This window comes from Mustela erminea, chromosome 1 (assembly GCF_009829155.1).
Source record: "Mustela erminea isolate mMusErm1 chromosome 1, mMusErm1.Pri, whole genome shotgun sequence".
Lineage (NCBI taxonomy): Eukaryota > Metazoa > Chordata > Mammalia > Carnivora > Mustelidae > Mustela > Mustela erminea.
This window is the reverse complement of record NC_045614.1, coordinates 54,447,443-54,466,188: the sequence shown is the minus strand read 5'-3', so window position 1 is coordinate 54,466,188 and position 18,746 is coordinate 54,447,443. Positions and strand designations below refer to the sequence as shown.

Here is an 18,746-nt window from a genome sequence, read left to right as displayed (position 1 = left end):
GAGGAGGAAGCAGGCTCCCTGCTGAGCAGAGAGCCCGATGCGGGGCTCGATCCCAGGACCCTGAGATCATGACCTGAGCTGAAAGCAGCGGCCTAACCCACTGAGCCACCCAGGCGCCCCCAAAATAGTATCTTTCTAACAGGTAACTAATATCAAAAATATTATTGAGCTCTTGTATATTCTTGTTTTTCATAGCATGTCTTGGATGTATTTTACACTTATAGCACATCTCAACTCTGACCAGCCACATTTTGAGGACTCCATAACCACATGTGGCCTGTGGCTACTGTTGGGGACTGGGTAGTGCCCCTGTCCCTAGTCCTTATCTCCCCTTTCATGGCTTGTGGATACCTGCCCCTCACAGCCTCCCTAATCCATAACATGGCAGCCAAATTGTCTAAATTGTAGATTTGATCATGTCCCCCTTGTGTGGCTCCCTGTTGCTCTCAGGATAACATTTGGCCTCCTTGGTCTGGCTCCCAAGTCCTTGCCTCTTGCTTTCCCTTCTCCCCTCTTCTCTCCCCTTGCTTTCCCCTCTCCCCTCTTCCAGGTCCCACTCTACTGCTGAGTTATTTCCAGATCCTCAGGACAAGCAGTGTCTCTTCTTCCTAAACCTTTGCATACATGGTTCCCCCTGTCTGGAATGTCCTTGCAATTCTTCTTCGGCTTCCCTTTCAGGTCACTCCTTCAGTCAACAAACTTTATTGAGCACATACTATGTGTCAGACACCAGCCTAGGTCCTGGAACAAACAATACATAAGGAGGAAATGTGTATTACTAAAAACATATAGTATGTCAGATGACGAACAATAAATCGAGATGATAGGGAAAGGTGGTGCTGGCAGTTACTCCTTGTACCTGGTGGTCAGGGAAGGCCTCTTGGTGACTTTAGAGCAGAGACCTGAAGAAGTAAGGAAAGGAACCAGGTGGCTACTGGGGAAAAAGCATTCTAGGCAGAGGGAACAGCCAGTGCAAAGGCCCTGAGGGTAGAATCTAACTGGAATATTTGGGGCACATTCCAGTCTAGCTGGGCAGAGTGAGAGAGGAAGTCATTGGAACTAAGGTTAGAGAGAGCAAGAGGTGGGTCCCAGATAGTGGAAGGCTATGTAAGAACTCAAGTTTTATCCTGAGTGAGGTGGGAGTCCTGCAATGGTGCTGAGTGGAGGAGGGACATGAGCTGACTTGGGTTTTAACCTGATACTTCTGATTGCCATGATTAGGACAGCTACTGGGCTGAGGGTAGGAGTAGACAGACTAGTGATCATGTTGGCTAGACCAGCATGGTTGCCATGGAGGTGGAGAGAAGAGGTTGGTTTTGGGATACATTGATGGGGGGCCAACAGGGTTTTCCAGATATGTCAGATACAGAGTATGAAAGAGCAAAGAGTCAAGGATGACTCAGATCTTGGCCTGAGCTTAGGATCCAAATAACTCCTCTTCCAGGAAGCCCTCCTGGGAACCCACAGCTCTCTGGGCCTTGCCCTAATGTGGCCTGTCATGGCCTGTCTCTAGCTTGCCTGGGTGCTTCCCAAAGCAGTATAGGACTTGTTTACTATTCTGCTTTCAAGTTGTTTGATAAGTGAGTAAGAAGCAAAGGCAGGCTGAGCTGGAGTTATTCTTGGACTCACTGTAGGTTAGTCCCCACCCCTCACCCCCTTGGGGCCTGTGTTTTCCTGTCTGCACAAGGCAATGGATATTCTAGCCTTTGCCCAGTTTCCTCACTGGAGAGGGCACTAGTCCCATTCACAGGAGTCCCTCAGTCCTCTAAGAACTGGGCCTTGGGTCCTGGTCTATGCCCAACCTCACCCCTTGGGAAAGCACTTGGTTGGCCTACACGGCTGGGTCCTGAGTCAGTCTCACCAATGAGGTGGGATCTGGGACACACCCCACCTCCTCCCTGCTGAGAGTTTGGCCCAGCCAAGCCCGGTGCAACCACCCCACACATCGCTGCCCCCTGACTAAGCAGTCATGGCCATGCTCAGGGGGTGGTTCTAGGGATTTAGCTGCCTCATCTGCTGTGCCTGGGGTGTCATGAGGAAATTTCAAATCAGACAGGAAGGCCTGGGGCCCGATAGTACCAGCAGGAAGGAATGCCACCCTGGTGAACAAGTGTGACCCAGGACAACTCATGCCCCGCCCCCTCCCTGTCACGGGGGTGTGGCCTGGCCTCTCCTGCCGCCCTCTTCCCCTGCCCAGTCTGGCATCTGCACAGTCCACACACGGCTTTCCTGGCAGCCAACACGGGGCTCCAGACCACAGGTACTGGGACACCTGCCGGGTGAGGGGCGGGGAGAAGGGTTAATTTTTAGAACAGGCTCTTCCACCGGCCTGATGTTTTGTGATTCCTAGGTGGACCTGGAATTGCTCTGCACCTTCCTACCTGGGTGAGCACCTCAGTCTCCATCTCTGGAGGTGTCAGGGGAAGATGACAAATACTCACTTCCCTGGGTTGTTTTGAGGATTGGGCCAGCCCTTGTCTGGTCATAGCAGGTGACCAACTCCTGTTTCTGTCGCCAGCTTGCTGCGGGACCTTCAGAAAAATCTTTGATGGCTCTGAGCCTGTTTCCCCATTTGTGAAATGAAGGGCCAAACTAGATCTCTGAAAGCTGTGTCCACTCTGCCCTTGCGGGACCAAACACTTGGGAGGACGAAGGTGTTTCCCTCCAAAACATCCCAGTTTCTGTGCTTTGACTAGCACGTGAAGGCAGCTGCCCTCCGGACATCCCCTCCGAAGGCGCCCTGGGCCGTCTGGGCTGGGCCTGATAGACTCGAGAAGATGAGGAGGCCAGTCGTCTCCTCTGCCTTGGGCTCAATAGCACCTCTGGGGAGAAAACGCTGAACTTGCAGAGCCGGGCCGTGGGGGAAGGGAGCCCTGCTGCGTGTCAGAGGCTCACCCAGGCTGAGGGGCCTGGGAGGGAGCCCCGCCCCCAGTCCCGCCCCCTCAGTCCCGCCTCCCCTAACGCAGCCACCGTTGTCGCGGGAGCCTCTCCGCTGGTAGGGAGCGTCCCAACCCGTCTCCTCAGAGGTGGCCTTCAGGCCTTCAGCCAATCTTTGGTAAGGGGGACAAAAGATGAGAGTCCTGTGCTTATTATTTTATGCTGCTTTGTTTAGAAACTGCCAGAAAAGTTGAGTCAGGAGTGTGTTAGGGGGAGTTGTGGGGAGGGAAGGATGCGGTGTTCTGTGCGGGGTCCAAACCAAGCGGACCTGTAAGTTATGGGCCCTCTCCTGTCTCTGACACCCGTGAAACTGGGGCTAGTGCAGCCCTCTAAAACGCCTCTAAACCTGTGCTGTGAAATCCCCTCAGGCCACTCTCCTAGAGCGCTCTCTGCTCTCCCTCCCGCTCCGGGTCCGCCGCGGGGTCCCGGGGGTGGGGGTGGGGGCGTGCGTGCTGGACCTGGGGGGGTGGGGGGGTCTTCCTCATTCTTTTTTTCGTTCCATAACATCTTTACTGAGATATCATTCACATACCATCAAATTCACACTATTCAAGTGTAGCAGTCAGTGTTTTTTTAGTATATTCAGTGTCGTGCACCCATCACCACTATCTAATTTAGAATTTAGAATTTTTATCACCCCCAAATAAACTCCGGACCCTTTAGCAGTCGCCCCACATTTCCTCCTTCCCCTGACAACCTCTAATCTACGTTGTGAATTATCTCTGTGGATTTGCTTATTCTGGATATTTTATATAAATGGAATCATTTAACGTGTGCTCCTTTCTGACTGGCTTTATTTTATTTTATTTTTTTTTTTTCCACATAGCATCATGTTTTCAAGGTTTATTCATGCGGTGGCATGTCATCAGGACTTCATCCCTCTTTCTGGCCAAGTGGTGTTGTATGATTGTATCACATTTTATTTATCCGTTTATCAGTGAATGGACACTTGGGTTGTTTCTACTTTGTGGCTATTATGAATAAAGCTGCGTGGACATTCATGTGAGAGGAGTTTTTGTGTGGACATAGGTCTTCAATTCTATTGGATGGACTTGCGGGGTCATATGGTGAACTTATGTTTGACATTTAGAGAAGTCACTAAGCTTTCCCAAAGGGGCTGTACCATTCTGCAATCCCACCAACTATACATGAAGTCTCCCAATTTTCCACATCCTAGTTAGCACTGGTTATTATCTGGATTTCTTATCGTAGCCATCCTAGAGGGTATGAAGCAATATCTTGTTGTGGTTTTGTTTTGTGTCTTTTTAAAGTTTTAGTTATTTAGGTAGTATCTGTGCTCAATATAGGGCTCGAACTCATGACCCTGACATCAAGTCATATGCTCCTCTGAATGAGCCAGCCAGACGCCTCTCATTGTGCTTTTGATTTGTGTTTCTCTTAATAAAGAGATGTCAAACATTATTCCAGGTACTACTGACCATTTCTTTAGAGAAATGTCTGTTCAAATCTTTTGATTTTCAAATTAGGTTGTCCTTGTATTGTTGAGTAGTAGGCATGCTTGTTTTTCCAGGGGAGGGCTCTGAGGCTCTGAGAATGAATGTGGTGTGCAGTGATCCCATTTAGTGGAGGGTGGTGGTGGGAACTCAATCCAGGTCTATTGACATTCAAGACCCAGCAAGCTCCTTCTCTAGAACTGGATGCCTCCTTTCTGGTTTTCACTGTTGCCAAACTGCATCTATGTTGTAGGGAGAGGGGGAGAGAGAGACAAGAGAAAAAGATGAAAAAGAGAGAGAAACTTTGGTGACAGAATGAGAAGGGAGGCTGGAGTGGCTCTGGCTGTTTAAATAGGCACCCACCTCGGAGAGTCAGAGTCAGAGCTCGGGAAAACCTTTTAAGAGGTTTCGGTTTCTTCCCATTAATCTTCAAATGTTGTTGGGGAGGGGCTCAACAATTTTTACAAGGGGGCTCACTGGCCCCTAGTTTTTCTTAGTTCCTAAATCTGAAACAAATCTGGTTCAACCTTGAAACCCAACCAGAGAGCAACATCCCCGAGTGTTTAGCTGTGTCCAAGGATCTGAAGCAGTGGTTGCCATGCTTTTTTTTTTTTTTTTCCTCTTTTTTTTCGGGGTTGGGGGACGGAATATGGGCAGGGACAGAGGGAAAGGGAGAGACAGAATTCCAAGCAGACTCCACACCCAGCACAGAGCCTGAAGCAGGGCTCAATCCCACTACCCTGAGATCACCACCTGAGCCAAAATAAAAAGTCCGATGCCCAACTGAATGAGCCACCCAGGCACCCCAGTCACACTTCTAGATTGCACAGCCTTCCCAAGAAAAAAGCTTTAGGCACCCCCAACAGATACATATTTATAGATTTGGAAATGATATACAAGGACTGTGATGATTAGCTAATGTCTAAAGGCCCAATATACACTCAGTGTGAATTTAATCACGAAAATAGTGGATGAAAGTCCACATTCTGAGTAGTTTTCCTATAGGAATTTCATTAAGCAATACACATTGTATTGTTATCCATGCTGTGGCATGTCATCAGGACTTCATCCCTCTTTCTGGCTGAATCCTGTTATACAATTGTATCACATTTTTTTAATCCATTCATCAGTTAATGGACACTTGGGTTGTTTCTACTTTGTAGCTATTATGAATAAAGCTGCCGTGGACATTCACGTGTGTATTGCTTACTGAAATTACCTCTCCACGTGTGTGAGATCCCATTCATTGTTGTTTTCAACATGGTAAGGTGGCTGATAAAGGCCTTGAGCGAAGAGCAGCTAGCAGTCTGTGCTGCACTTTTCCTGCTGCTTGCTTGCACTTTCTGGATTAGAGTTATCTCCCATCTGTGGTTTCTTTGTAGGAACTCTTTGAAGCCATTTTTCTACTCTGTAGAAGTTGATTCGGTTAAAATGCATTGTTTGAGCCTCAAATCCACCCAACCTGGCACCAGTGTATCCCAATATATGGTAATAGGGTGAATCTAGAGAAATGAAAGACAGGGTCACAGCAGACCTATTGTGGGGCTTCCCATTGGGCTTGGGATGCCCACTTAGTAGGCATGACATTTAGTATCTGACATATAGCCAAGGGTGCACATCAGGGTTGAACTATATACTGTTAGCTATTTTTAGTTAAAAGTTTAGTAGAAATAGGTGGACTAATATGTCCCTCCTGTACTTTGGAGGTTATAATTTGAGAGACTGGTAGGTTCTGAGCTAAGGACATCTTCATGGCAGGGTGCCCATGACCAACCAAAGCAGTTCTCTAAAGAATTTTAGAAAATTGTTCTTATATATTGAGCTGGCATCTGTCCTAGTGACATCCCAGGTCCTGGCCTCTGGAGCTCACAGCCCCATGTGGTCCCTCTGTCCTGCAGGAACCCCTGCAGATACTGGGGGACAGTGACCAGGTCTGTCCACGCAGTGCTTATCCCTAGGCTCCTGTTCCTCCAGCCACTTCTCTTGGCTTTGATCTTAATACCCCAAACATCCCCTGGATTATCTGTTTGTCTAGACCCTATTCTGTTCAGAAGCCAGGATTGAACATAGGATGGGAGATGGTGAAATATGGGTCACCTTCTTCACTGGAGTCTCTGTCTTTCTGTTAATATGACCTAAGGGTGTGTTAGCTTTGCTCTGTAGCTCTATCACTTTGTTGGCTCATATTACACTTTAACAAACAATGGTTATGCACCTGCTATCTGCTGGACACCAAGTTAGATGCTTATGCTAACATTTACTTATCTTTCAGAGGGTCTTTGAAAACTCCTAGGTCTTTCTGTATGAACAGCCTCCAAGCTGGGTTCACCCATCCTCTTTCTGCACAACTTGATTTTGTCCCTTTTTATTTTTCTATTTTATTTACTTATTTATTTTTTAAAGATTTTATTTATTTGTCAGAGAGAGAGAAAGCACAAGCAAAGGAGAAGCAGGCTTCCCACTGAGCAAGGAGCCCAATGTTGGACTTGATCCCAGGACTCTGGGATCATGACCTGAGCCAAAGGCAGACACTTAATCAACTGAGCCACCTAGGCCTCCCGACTTTGTTCCTTTTTAACTTTCTAGGTTCGGCCTAGGTGCGCTGCTCAGAGGCAACCTTAGGCCCTGGCTGCTTTGCTGGGTGTGCTGTGGCCAAAAGGTCATGTAGATTCATAGTGGGTCCATCTGGCTCGTGGTCCACTGGCTGGGGGCAGTTTGGGTTGTTATCCCACCATTAAACTGCCTGGACAGACTTGAGACAGGATGGTGGAGGAGGTGGAAACTGAAGTATCTCCCTTCTTTCTCTCTGTGAGGTTCCCCTCATGCTTGACTTCAGACTCAGATTTGAGTTCATATCTAGACGCCTTGCTGTGTGACCTTGGGCAAGTCCCTTTCCCTTTCTGGGGCTTGGCTTTGGTGTCCTGGCTACAACTCTGTGGAATTGTAGCTTGGAGAAAGGGAGAGACCACCAAACCTGGGAAACTGGGGGTGGGGTGGGGGTGAGGTGAGCCTGGGACAGGAAGGGGGAGAGTGTTAAAGAAGAAGGTGTGTGAACAAGTAGTATAAAGGAAAGAAGGAGATCCTAAAGAAACTTTGTAGGCTGACATTTCTCGAAACTCTTAAATTCAGTTCTCTTCCACTTCTTTTTATGAAGCACTTTGTCTATGCCAGGGACTAGAATGTACTAGAGAGCAAGAAAAACATGATTCCTCTTCCTAGGGAGCTCAGAAGTAAAGTCTTTTTAACTTCAATCCTCACAGCAACCCTGCAAACAAGGACACCAATCCCCATTTTACAGGCAAAGAAACTGAGGCTTACAGAGGTAAAGTGATTTACCCAAAGATTTACTACAGAGCTGGGAAGCAAAGTGATAAAGCACGACTTGAATGGGCTCCGTCAGACCCCATTGCCTCAGTGACTTAATCAAAATACCTCTCAGTATAATGTCCCAGCAAAAGATATGATAATTTTACCATGTACTTTCCTATCCACAACCCCATATGCACTCCAAAATGTGAATAACAAGAGTGATGTTATTATCTGTCTTTCAAATGAGAATAAAAACCCAGAGGGTGGAAGTGATGTGCCCAAGGGCCCAGGGTGGGTTGGAGGCACCGCCAGGACAAGGCTCTTGGTCTTATGACGGTTGAGTCAGTTTCCTCCCTCACCCCTGTCCCTGCCCTGGCGGTGTTGAGAGGACTTATGAGCCACACCTTGGGATCCCAAAAGCTGATGATAAGACCATTTCCGTTTCAGGCCTCTGGCTTCCAAGGGTCTGTTTCTGATTCATTCCCCTCCCTAACTGTCCTGATGGCGGGATAGAACAGCTCTGGACCTGGGCATTGGCACTGTCCAAAATGTGCAGCAATAGTGCCCAGGCCTGGACTCCAAGATGGAAAGGCTGACCTGGAAGATGTCAGGGATTGAAGTCTGTGACATTTCCCAAAGCTGCTCCAAAATACACTAAACCATATTCTGGGGGAAAAAAGCTATGCTCTTGCATGCTTTAGGGAAGCATAGGAATAGGGTAAAAGAGCTTTGTCTTCTGCAGGCCTTTTCAGAGGATTTAATATGCAATTGCACATTTTAGAACTCCAAGGTGGGGGCTATGGAAAGCAGTGCCACACAAACATCTTTGAACACAAAATTTGGGGCATTTCAATGGCTTGCTGTTCCCCACAAGAAACTAGATGCATCTTATTGTTAGAACATGCTGTCCTGGGCCTTCCTGCAGGTCATATCAACCGAGTCCCAAAGTTCTTTGCTAACTGGATGAATCAGGTAGACATTAACTGGAGGAGAGCGCTAGAATGCCAAAGCTGAAAGAACCTTACAGAAGGCAGGCCAGCTTCTACATATGGGGTAACTGAAGCCTAAGGAGGGGCGAGGCCAGAGGCAGGCAGGGAGAGGTTCTGGTAGTCTAAGTGGACTCCGCTCTGCCTACCATGTGGTGGTTTTATCAACAATGCAAACTTCCTTGAACCACAAACTAACCCTAACTTTGCTCCTAACAGCAGCTCCCTAAGTGGAAACCTCCAAAGGAGAGAGAGCTGGAAATCTGCCCTGTCAACGGTGCTCCTAAGGAAATTGGATTATTAGCCAAATTGGGGAGACATTGAGCATGGGCAAGGAGAGGGGATATTCTCATTTATTAAGTGCCATTATTCTGGGCTTGTTATAGTCACAATATCATTTAATCCCCACAACACTCTCAGGGACATATATTAATATCCCACTTTATGAATGGAAAACTGAGGCTGAGAGGAACCAGGCATCTAAGGGACAAGGATAAGAGCACAGTAACAACCAACTTCAGAGCCCTCAGTTCCCTTATTAGCTCTCTTGGGAAGGAGGCAGTGGGAACAGAAAGGCCAGGCCTCTTGAAGGGAAAATGAGACATGCTTGGGCTTTGGCTGGCTGAGGAGAAAGGAGCCAGGGCATCCTTCCTATCTTTGGAGTTTGGGGGCCCAGGAGCATGATGGAGTCAGAAAGGGAAACTGGTTTAAGAAAGTTGTTCAGGGGCGCCTGGGTGGCTCAGTGGATTAAAGCCTCTGCCTTCGGCTCAGGTCATGATCCCGGGGTCCTTGGGCTTTCTGCTCAGCGGGAGCCTGCTTCCTCCTCTCTCTCTGCCTTCCTCTCTGCTTACTTGTGATCTCTGTCTGTCAAATAAATAAATAAAATCTTTAAAAAAAAAAAAAAAAGAAGAAAGAAAGAAAAGAAAGAAAGATGTTCAGCCTCTGCAGGGTTCCAGGCTGTGGCAGGCACTGGGGTTAGAGACTATGGCAGCCTGAATAATGGCCCCCAAAGATGTCTGCATCCTAATCTCTGGAAATGGACTAAGTAAGCTTACATGGCAAAGGAGAATTCACATTGCAGATGGAAGTAACGTTGCTCATTGGCTGACCTTAACACAGGGAGTTGATCCTGAATGACCTGGGTGGCTCAATGTCACAGTGACACAAGGGTCCTTAAAAGTGGAAGAGGAAAGGGGCACCTGGCTGGCTCAGTCAGTACAGGTGTTGGAGAAACAGCAGCAGCAAGGAACAAGAGTAAGGAAACGGATTTTCCTCTAGAGGCTCCAGAAAGTAATGCAGTCCTGCTGACCCCAGGGATACCTGAGTTAGACTTCTCACCAAAAGAACTGTGAGAGACTAAATTTGTGTTGTGTCACAAGTCATATTCCCAAAAGGGACAGGCTGATGGTCTTACCTGGGTCCAGGGCAGTGACTGCTTGTCCTGGAGCTGTGTCAGCCAAACCAGGATACATTTGAAATTAGGGTGTATGCCTGTTTGGGGTGGCTTGGGAAGCCAGAGGAGATTCTGGAGGACTTTGGTATAACGTCCAGAAGAAAGGGCTTCAATCCCAGGTAGGCAAAAACAAGCGTCCACCCTTAGTCAGCTCTGTTCTCTGCACAGCTACTGTTTCTGCTTCCAATTCCCTTAATCCCTTTACTGCCCTGGGCCCGTTTTTGTGATTCAGAGGCACAAGGCTACAGTCTACCTACAGGGAAAGGGCCATTCGCCTGACGTTCAAGTCCAGGATGAATTTCCCCAACCTCACAGGCTTCCTACCCCTTCAACTGCCTGCCACCCACTTCCTCTAGTAAACCTTTACCCCATTCTGCCTTTTGCCACCTGTTGAAATCCACCTCAGTCCCCTCCTCCAAAGTGGGGCAACAGGGGAGGGTAAGCAGCTCCTAAATCAAGAGTCAGGGCTCTGGAGTCAGCCTTGCCCCTAAGCTGCCTTGAGACCTTGTGCAAGTTCTTCTCCATTTCTGGGTCTCAGTTTCCCTGTTTATAAAATAGGACAAGAATCCCCTCTCTGCCTCCCTCCTGGTTCACATGAGGATCTGGGCTGGGAAAGCACTGTGAGTCTGTGATGGCTGGGTGTCCCTTAGTGTCCCTCCCACTCTGGGCCCAGGCCCTTTTGACAGAGGAGCTTAGGAAATGTGGGTTGAACTGAAGGGGAAATCCAGTTTAGCAAGACCTGTGGGTATAGAGGCCCTGGCCCCACCAGTGACTCAGCAGGGCTGGGCCTTTGGGAAAAATATGCTAGAAAGTCAGGCATTCTGTTTCCTTGTAGGACCAGCCTCAGATTTGGATGGTGGTGGGGAGCACCTGTGAGAGGGGATTTTAGGGGCCTCTAAATCAGAGGGATTTAGGGAATCCCTAATAGAGGGAAAGGGGCTTCTCTGCTGGGGGCAGGGGTTGGATTCGAGTCCACACATCAGCTAGGAGACCTTGAACAAGTCACTTGTCTATCTGAACCTCAGTTTCTTCTGCATAAAATAAGACTTACATTCATGAAATAAGATCTTGGGGAACATGCCATGTTCTCTCTCCTCCTTTTGCTTGCTTTACTTCTCCTGTCTTAACACCTCGTGGTTCATCTTGCTTCAGAGTGCACACACTGTGCCCTTGAGCTTTGGAAGCCCATCCCAGAAATCCATCGGCCAATGCCTGATGCTCCACCATTAGGTCTGCCCTTTTGAGTTAAGCATTGCTCCGCACCCCGATCCTTGAACTTTAATTTTTTCAAAACTCCATTTCTCCTTTCTCATAATAGAAATGTGGAGGGGGAGGGATGGGGCAAGGACATTAAAAGGAGAAATAGGGCTTCCCCAGGTCCCACCTCCATGATAATTCCATTTCCCTTGCTTCTGACAGATGAGCTGAGCAAATGCCTGAGGCAGTTCCCCGGCCATGAGGACACTGCTCAGGGCTCCAGGATGACTGACTAGAGCCAAGTCAGCATCATTTGCATAGCACCCCCATGACTTAGTGGCTTCATTCCTGGTACTAATAACAGGGGCCTGGGGAGAGGTGACAGCTTCACTCCTTCCCATCCCCCAACACAGACTAAGCAACTCCCTTTGCTCAGCTGCTTACTAGCTCTGGTCCCAGGAAAGTTTCTTGGTCTCCCTGTGCCATCTAGAAAGTGGGCACAACCACAGTGAGCCATCACAGAGTTGTGAGAAATACATGAGATGACACCTGTAACATGCTTAGAGGGTTGCCTGCAAGATGGGAAGTACTTGGTTGTCGTCGTCATCACCATAATCATCATTATTATCATCATCTTCATCATTTTTGTTTTTTGCCAGGCCTGGTGCAGGCTTCAGGTGACACAGAAATGAATCAGTTTCAGTCTCTCCCTTGATGGGTTCAGGCTCTAGTGGAGGAGACACACCCTGCTGAGTCCTGAGCAGAGATTTGTGTGTGACTAAGAACAGTGGCCGTGGAGTTGTGCAATAAGGTGCCCTACCCTAAGGAAGAAGAGTCTGGCACAAGGCAGAACTGATGAGGCTCAGGAGAGTGATATGCCTGGGGACCAGCTGGGGGTTCCCTCTGGGCCTCCCCCCAATCTCTTTCTTCTTTAGAGTTGCCTTCTGCAACTATTTCCCTTGTGGGACAAGGCCCTTTGCCTCTGTGCCTTTGTACATGGTCCCCTCTGGCCCTTCTGAACTCACCCCAGCACTCTCTCCTTCAGGAACTTTCCCTGACTAACCCTGGTCTGACTTGGCCCCTGGGCTCCCACAGCTCCCTAGTCTACCATGAAATTCCTTGAGGACAGGGATGCAACTTGTTTATCATGTATTCCCGTTTTAGCACACAGTAGATGTTCACTTAACAGATGTAATATAGGAGAGGGAAAGTGTGTATCAAAGATCCGGACTACGAAGTTTCATTTTTTCTCAAATAACAGGAAAACAGGCAGCTGTTGGCAAGGACTCAGCGACTCAACAATGTCTCCACATTTGTTTTGGTTTTTCCTCATGGTCACAAGGTGGTCACTGGGTGCTCTTGCCATCACATTTATGTCCAAGTAAGGAAAGAGAGGCAAGACACACCACCAGCACTGTTGGCTTCTTTTGTCAGGAGAAGAAAAACCCTTCTCAGAACCCTAGCCAACTTCAGCTACAAGGAAGGATGACAAAACTAGTATCTAACTGGGACTGGAATAACAAAATTGTAGTTTCATCAGTAAGAAAGAAGGGTAGGACTGATGAGAGCAAGGAGGATTAAAGGTGTAGGGTAGGAAGGATGAGGACTGGTTAGGTAACTAGCATAGGGCTTTCTAAAGGAGGAGATGTTTTAGCTGTGCTTGGAAGGTCAGAAATAATTTTGACAGAGCATGGGCAGGGTTGTGGCTAGACACCGAATATCTGAGGGTAATAGGAGGTCTGTAGAAGAGGAACCTCACATTCACTGAGCACTGCCATCCTTCCTCCCTAAGGTACTACCATCACCAGTTCACAACTGAGGTAACTAGAGCCAAGAAAAGGGGACCGTTCTGCCCAAGGTCATCCTGTGTGCAGATGACTGGAATATGGTTGAACCCTGGTCAGTCTGATCCCAAAGCTCATGCTCTTGCCGTGACATACATACTGTCTTGATGCTACTCCTATTGTAATAATGAACAAAACTGCAGTTTTGTTAGCAAGAAAGGACAGGGGTGCTGGGGGAAGGAGGATTAAGGGAGTGGGGTAAGGAGGGTGGCACTAGTTAGGCTAATAGCACAAAGTTTCATGAAGGAGGTGGCATTTGAGCTGTGCCTGAAAGGTCAGATACAATTTTGACAATAAGAAAAAATGGCTTAGGTCTGGAGACCTGAAATCATCTCATCTGGCATTTATTCCATACCTGCTCTATACAAGCCCTGTTGTAAGCACTTTACATGTTTTAATTCATGCCATTTCACAATGACACTATGAGATAAGCACTATTATTGTCCCATGTTACAGCTGAGGGAACTGAGACAGCAAGAGGTTAATAATTGCTCAAGATCCCATGACCAAGAACATTAGATAGGATCCAAGCCCAGATGGTCCACCTCTGAGGCACAGGGAAGGATACTGCCTTGCCAAGGTCTTCATGGATTGAGAGTAGCTTCTGTACCAAAAACAAACATACAAAAATCCCAAACTCATAGATAAACAGAGAACAGATTAGTGGTTGCCAGAGGTGGCAGTGGGGGGTGGCTAATATGGGCAGTCAGAAGGTACAAACTTCCATCAATAAAAGAAATAAGTCATGGGGATTAATGTACAACATGGTGAGTATAGTTACTAATATGGTACTGAAGGGGGTGCCTGGGTGGCTTAGTTGGTTAAACATCCAGCTTGTGATTTTGGCTGGGGTCATGATCTCAGGGTCATGGGATTGAGCCCTGCAGAGGGCTCCATGCTCAGCGTGGAATCTACTGGCAATTCTCTCTCTCTGCCTCTGCCCCTTCCCCTGCTCATACATGCACACATGCACGTACTCTCCCTCTCTAAATAAATCTTTAATAATAATAATAATAATAATAATAATGTATTGCATATTTGGAAGTTGCTAAAAGAGTAGATCTCAAAAGTTCTCATCATAAGAAAAAGAATTTGTAACTATGTATGGGAAGAGGTGGGAACTAGACTTACTGTGGTGATCATTCACAATGTATAGAAATATTGAATCATTACGTTGCACACCTGAAACAAATATAATACTATATGGCAATTACACCACAATAAACACTTTTAATACAATTAAAATTTTTAAAAAGAGTAGATTCTCTAGACCAGTGCTTCTCAATGAGTGGCGGTGATTTTCACCCCCACGGGACATCTGGTAATGTCTGGAGACATTTTTGGTCATCACAACTGGTTGGGGGATGCTACTGTCATCTAGTGGGAGGCTCGACATCTTACAATGCAAAGAATCCTCAGGCCCAAATGTCAGGAGTGTTGACGTTGAGAACCCTAATCGAAACTAATCAGAGAGTAGTGAAGCTATCCCCTCTCCCAGTTGAGGACTTGGACTCAGAACTGGGAGAAATAGGGGAGGGTTTAAGATTTTATTTATTTATTTGACAGGCAGAGATTACAAGTAAGCAAAGAGGGGGTGGGAAGCAGGCTTCCTGGGGATATGGGGATGCGGGGATGATGCGGGGATGCGGGCATGTGGGGCTCAATCCCAGGACCCTGAGATCATGACCTGAGTGGAAGGCAGAGACTTATCCCACTGAGCAACTCAGGTGCCCCCAGGGGAGGCTTTAAAATGAAGCCTGTGCAACTCAGCTATGCTGCTGTAACAAATAGACCAAATCACGGGGCTCAAATAAAAGAGAAGCTTATTTCCTGAGCACATAGCTGATCAGAAGCAGGTTCAGGTAGCCAGGCAGCCTTGTGGGTGAGGTCTGGCAAGACTTAGATTTCCTTTTGACTTCTTGCTTAGGAATTCCCTGGGGTATTGACTTGTTTTGCATGATTGAGGTAGTTCACAACCCCCATCCCCCCACCCCTGAGTCTGTGAGTCTGTGAGTCTGCCGCTCCAGCATACACAAAAGCAGGAAAGAGGAAGTAGAAGGCAAGCAGATATGTCCAGGGCTGACACTGGGCTGTATTGCCTGTGAAAGCAGATCACTGAATCATTAAATCTTTAGGAATTTTGGGAGCCGATTGTTAAACCCAACCATTATTTAATTATAAAAATGTACAATTAAATAAATTCTATTAAAAAACAAAGTTAATAAGTACTCAAAGGGTATCATTTCCTGATTTATTTTACTACCATCTACTATTAACCTAGGCACTTGAGCTTTTCATACCTGTTTTATCAGTATGGTGGAAACATTGTATGGTGTGTTCTATGGCAGCCCTTCCCAGCCTCACACTCCATGACCACAGGTAGTTTGAAATCTGCCATGGTGGGAGTGTTTACACCATAGGGATCAGTAAACTCTGCAAATCAGAGCTCAGTGGTTTTTTGTGGACTGCCTGCATTTTAGAAAGTGATCAAGAAAACACCAATAATGCAGATTGAACCTAAAAACCACATTGCACCTATAGCCATTACATTGTGAGTAGCCTAAAAATCGAGAAAATATTCTTTCAGAATTTGAAAACTGATTCAATTCAGTGTTGCTCATATCACTGTCAAACCATGACAAGAAATGTCTTAGTTGATTCACTTTTTTCTTATTCATTAATGTGAAAGGAAACAGCAGCTAACATTCACACTGGAAATACTCCTGTTCATCACTGATGTCAGCAAGTTTTTTGCTGAAACTGGTAGTATTCAAAAATATATCAAATTTTGTGACCCTGTTGTTGGTAAAAACTGATAGTGGGTTTTGCAAGAAATTCCAAAGCACTCTGAAGTTATAGGTGTGTTGAATTTGTAGTAAAGAGTACTATATATTTTATTATTTGTGAACTGTATGCTATATGTTTTTTACATAAACAAAATTTATAACCTGTGTGTGTGTGTGTGCGTGTGTGTGTGCGCACGTGGTGTGTGTGTGTGTGTGTATGTGTATGTACTTTTTTCTTCCTGGAGAGCCATTAAACATTCTGGGCACACCACAACACATATCCCATCCACCCACATTCCATGAGCAGAAATGCAGTCAAATGGCCACACTTAGCTTCAGGGGATGCTAGCAGCCATAGTCTCTAGCTGGCTGGCCATGTGCCCAGCAAAAATAATGGCTTTGTAGGGGAGCCCCACTCCATGTGTTTTGCCCAGGGGAGAGCACTAGCTGACTGAAGTTAGACATTTGGATCTTCCAGAGTCAACATTATGGCCTTCTTGTGGCCTCACTGGAAGGCTGACCTCCAGAGTTGCCTCTAGCTTCCACTCAGAATTTCGGGAAAGTACAGTGTGGTGTCCTGAAGGGACAGCTTCCCAAACTTTGCTCGTCACTTCAAGTGCCTGCTTTCTGCAGTTAGGTTCACTGCTTGCATCCACAATCCTGACAGGCATGCTGGCAGGGACAGACTCCAGTTCTGTGCCCCCAGACCAGCGTTTTGGGGTGTATAAAACAGAATGTGTGTTCTGGAGTGCCTCTATAAAATAGGGATAATAAAACGTAGTTGCAGCGTTATTGTAAGAGTCAAATGAGACAATCTTTGGGGAAGTTTTGTTGTCTAGAAACTACAGTTCAAACGTGAGGGGCCATGAATCCCAATTCCTACCTGACTGGTTTGTGACAGCCTCAGATAAGCCCTTTGTAAAACCATGAAGGACTGCACTGAGACAAGATATGGGCATATTACATTTTTAAATACATAAGGAAAAGTTATTGGTGATTTTATATTTTAAAAATTTATTTTAGATTTTATTTATTTATTTGAGAGAGATTGAGAGAACCAGCGCCTGATGAGGGAAGGGACAGAGGGAGAGGGAGAGAGAGAATCTTAAGGTGACTCCACATTGAGTTTGGAGCCCAAAGCAGGGTTCAATCCCATGACCCTGAGACCATGATCCAAGCCAAAATCAAGAGCCAGACGCTCAACAGACTGAGCCACACGGGCATGCGTCCCTGTTGGTGATTTTATTATAACAAAAACAATACTGTTGAAAATTTGGACCACCACCCAGAGGTAACTACTATTTATATTTTGATATAGCTCCAGTAACTGCCATCTCAGGCTCTTGTGTGCTTATTTGGATCCCTACCTATGTCCTTGGACTCCTCAACAAGATCATGTTGAAGAAAGTCCCAGATGTCATATAACTTCATCATAAAAATTTCCGTATCCTTACTTTTTTTTTTTAATTTTTTATTTTTTATAAACATATGTTTTTATCCCCAGGGGTACAGGTCTGTGAATCACCAGGTTTACACACTTCACAGCACTCACCAAAGCACATACCCTTCCCAATGTCCATAATCCCACCCCCTTCTCCCAAACCCCCTCCCCCCAGCAACCCTCAGTTTGTTTTGTGAGATTAAGAGTCACTTATGGTTTGTCTCCCTCCCAATCCCATCTTGTTTCATTTATTCTTCTCCTACCCACTTAAGCCCCCATGTTGCATCACCACTTCCTCATATCAGGGAGATCATATGATAGTTGTCTTTCTCTGCTTGACTTATTTCGCTAAGCATGATATGCTCTAGTTCCATCCATGTTGTCGCAAATGGCAAGATTTCATTTCTTTTGATGGCTGCATAGTATTCCATAGTATTCCATTTTTAAAATATAAATACCCCATCTTCTTGATCCATTCATCTGTTGATGGACATCTAGGTTCTTTCCATAGTTTGGCTATTGTGGACATTGCTGCTATAAACATTCGGGTGCACGTGTCCCTTTGGATCACTACGTTTGTATCTTTAGGGTAAATACCCAATAGTGCAATTGCTGGGTCATAGGGCAGTTCTATTTTCAACATTTTGAGGAACCTCCATGCTATTTTCCAGAGTGGCTGCACCAGCTTGCATTCCCACCAACAGTGTAGGAGAGTTCCCCTTTCTCCGCATCCTCGCCAGCATCTGTCATTTCCTGACTTGTTTATTTTAGCCATTCTGACTGGTGTGAGGTGATATCTCATTGTGGTTTTGATTTGTATTTCCCTGATGCCGAGTGATATGGAGCACTTTTTCATGTGTCTGTTGGCCATCTGGATGTCTTCTTTGCAGAAATGTATGTTCATGTCCTCTGCCCATTTCTTGATTGGATTATTTGTTCTTTGGGTGTTGAGTTTGCTAAGTTCTTTATAGATTCTGGACACTAGTCCTCTATCTGATATGTCGTTTGCAAATATCTTCTCCCATTCTGTCAGTTGTCTTTTGATTTTGTTAACTGTTTCCTTTGCTGTGCAAAAGCTTTTGATCTTGATGAAATCCCAATAGTTCATTTTTGCCCTTGCTTCCCTTGCCTTTGGCGTTGTTCCTAGGAAGATATTGCTGCGGCTGAGGTCGAAGAGGTTGCTGCCTGTGTTCTCCTCAAGGATTTTGATGGATTCCTTTCGCACATTGAGGTCCTTTATCCATTTTGAGTCTATTTTTGTGTGTGGTGTAAGGAAATGGTCCAATTTCATTTTTCTGCATGTGGCTGTCCAATTTTCCCAGCACCATTTATTGAAGAG

General features: G+C 46.3%; 1 protein-coding gene across 3 annotated transcripts in view; it reads left to right on the top strand.

Annotated features, from left to right (window-relative positions):
* Positions 1 to 2,155: 2,155 nt before the first annotated feature.
* The window catches only part of TMEM40 (transmembrane protein 40), a 35,450-nt gene continuing 18,859 nt past the window's right edge, over positions 2,156 to 18,746 (top strand). For 2 of the 3 annotated variants that reach the window (XM_032346769.1, XM_032332650.1), the window contains exon 1: positions 2,156 to 2,260. The gene's annotated coding sequence lies outside the window, so the exon portion shown is untranslated. Of the gene's footprint in view, positions 2,261 to 2,967; positions 3,056 to 18,746 lie in introns of those variants that run through there. The other variant, XM_032339848.1, reaches the window with a different exon arrangement.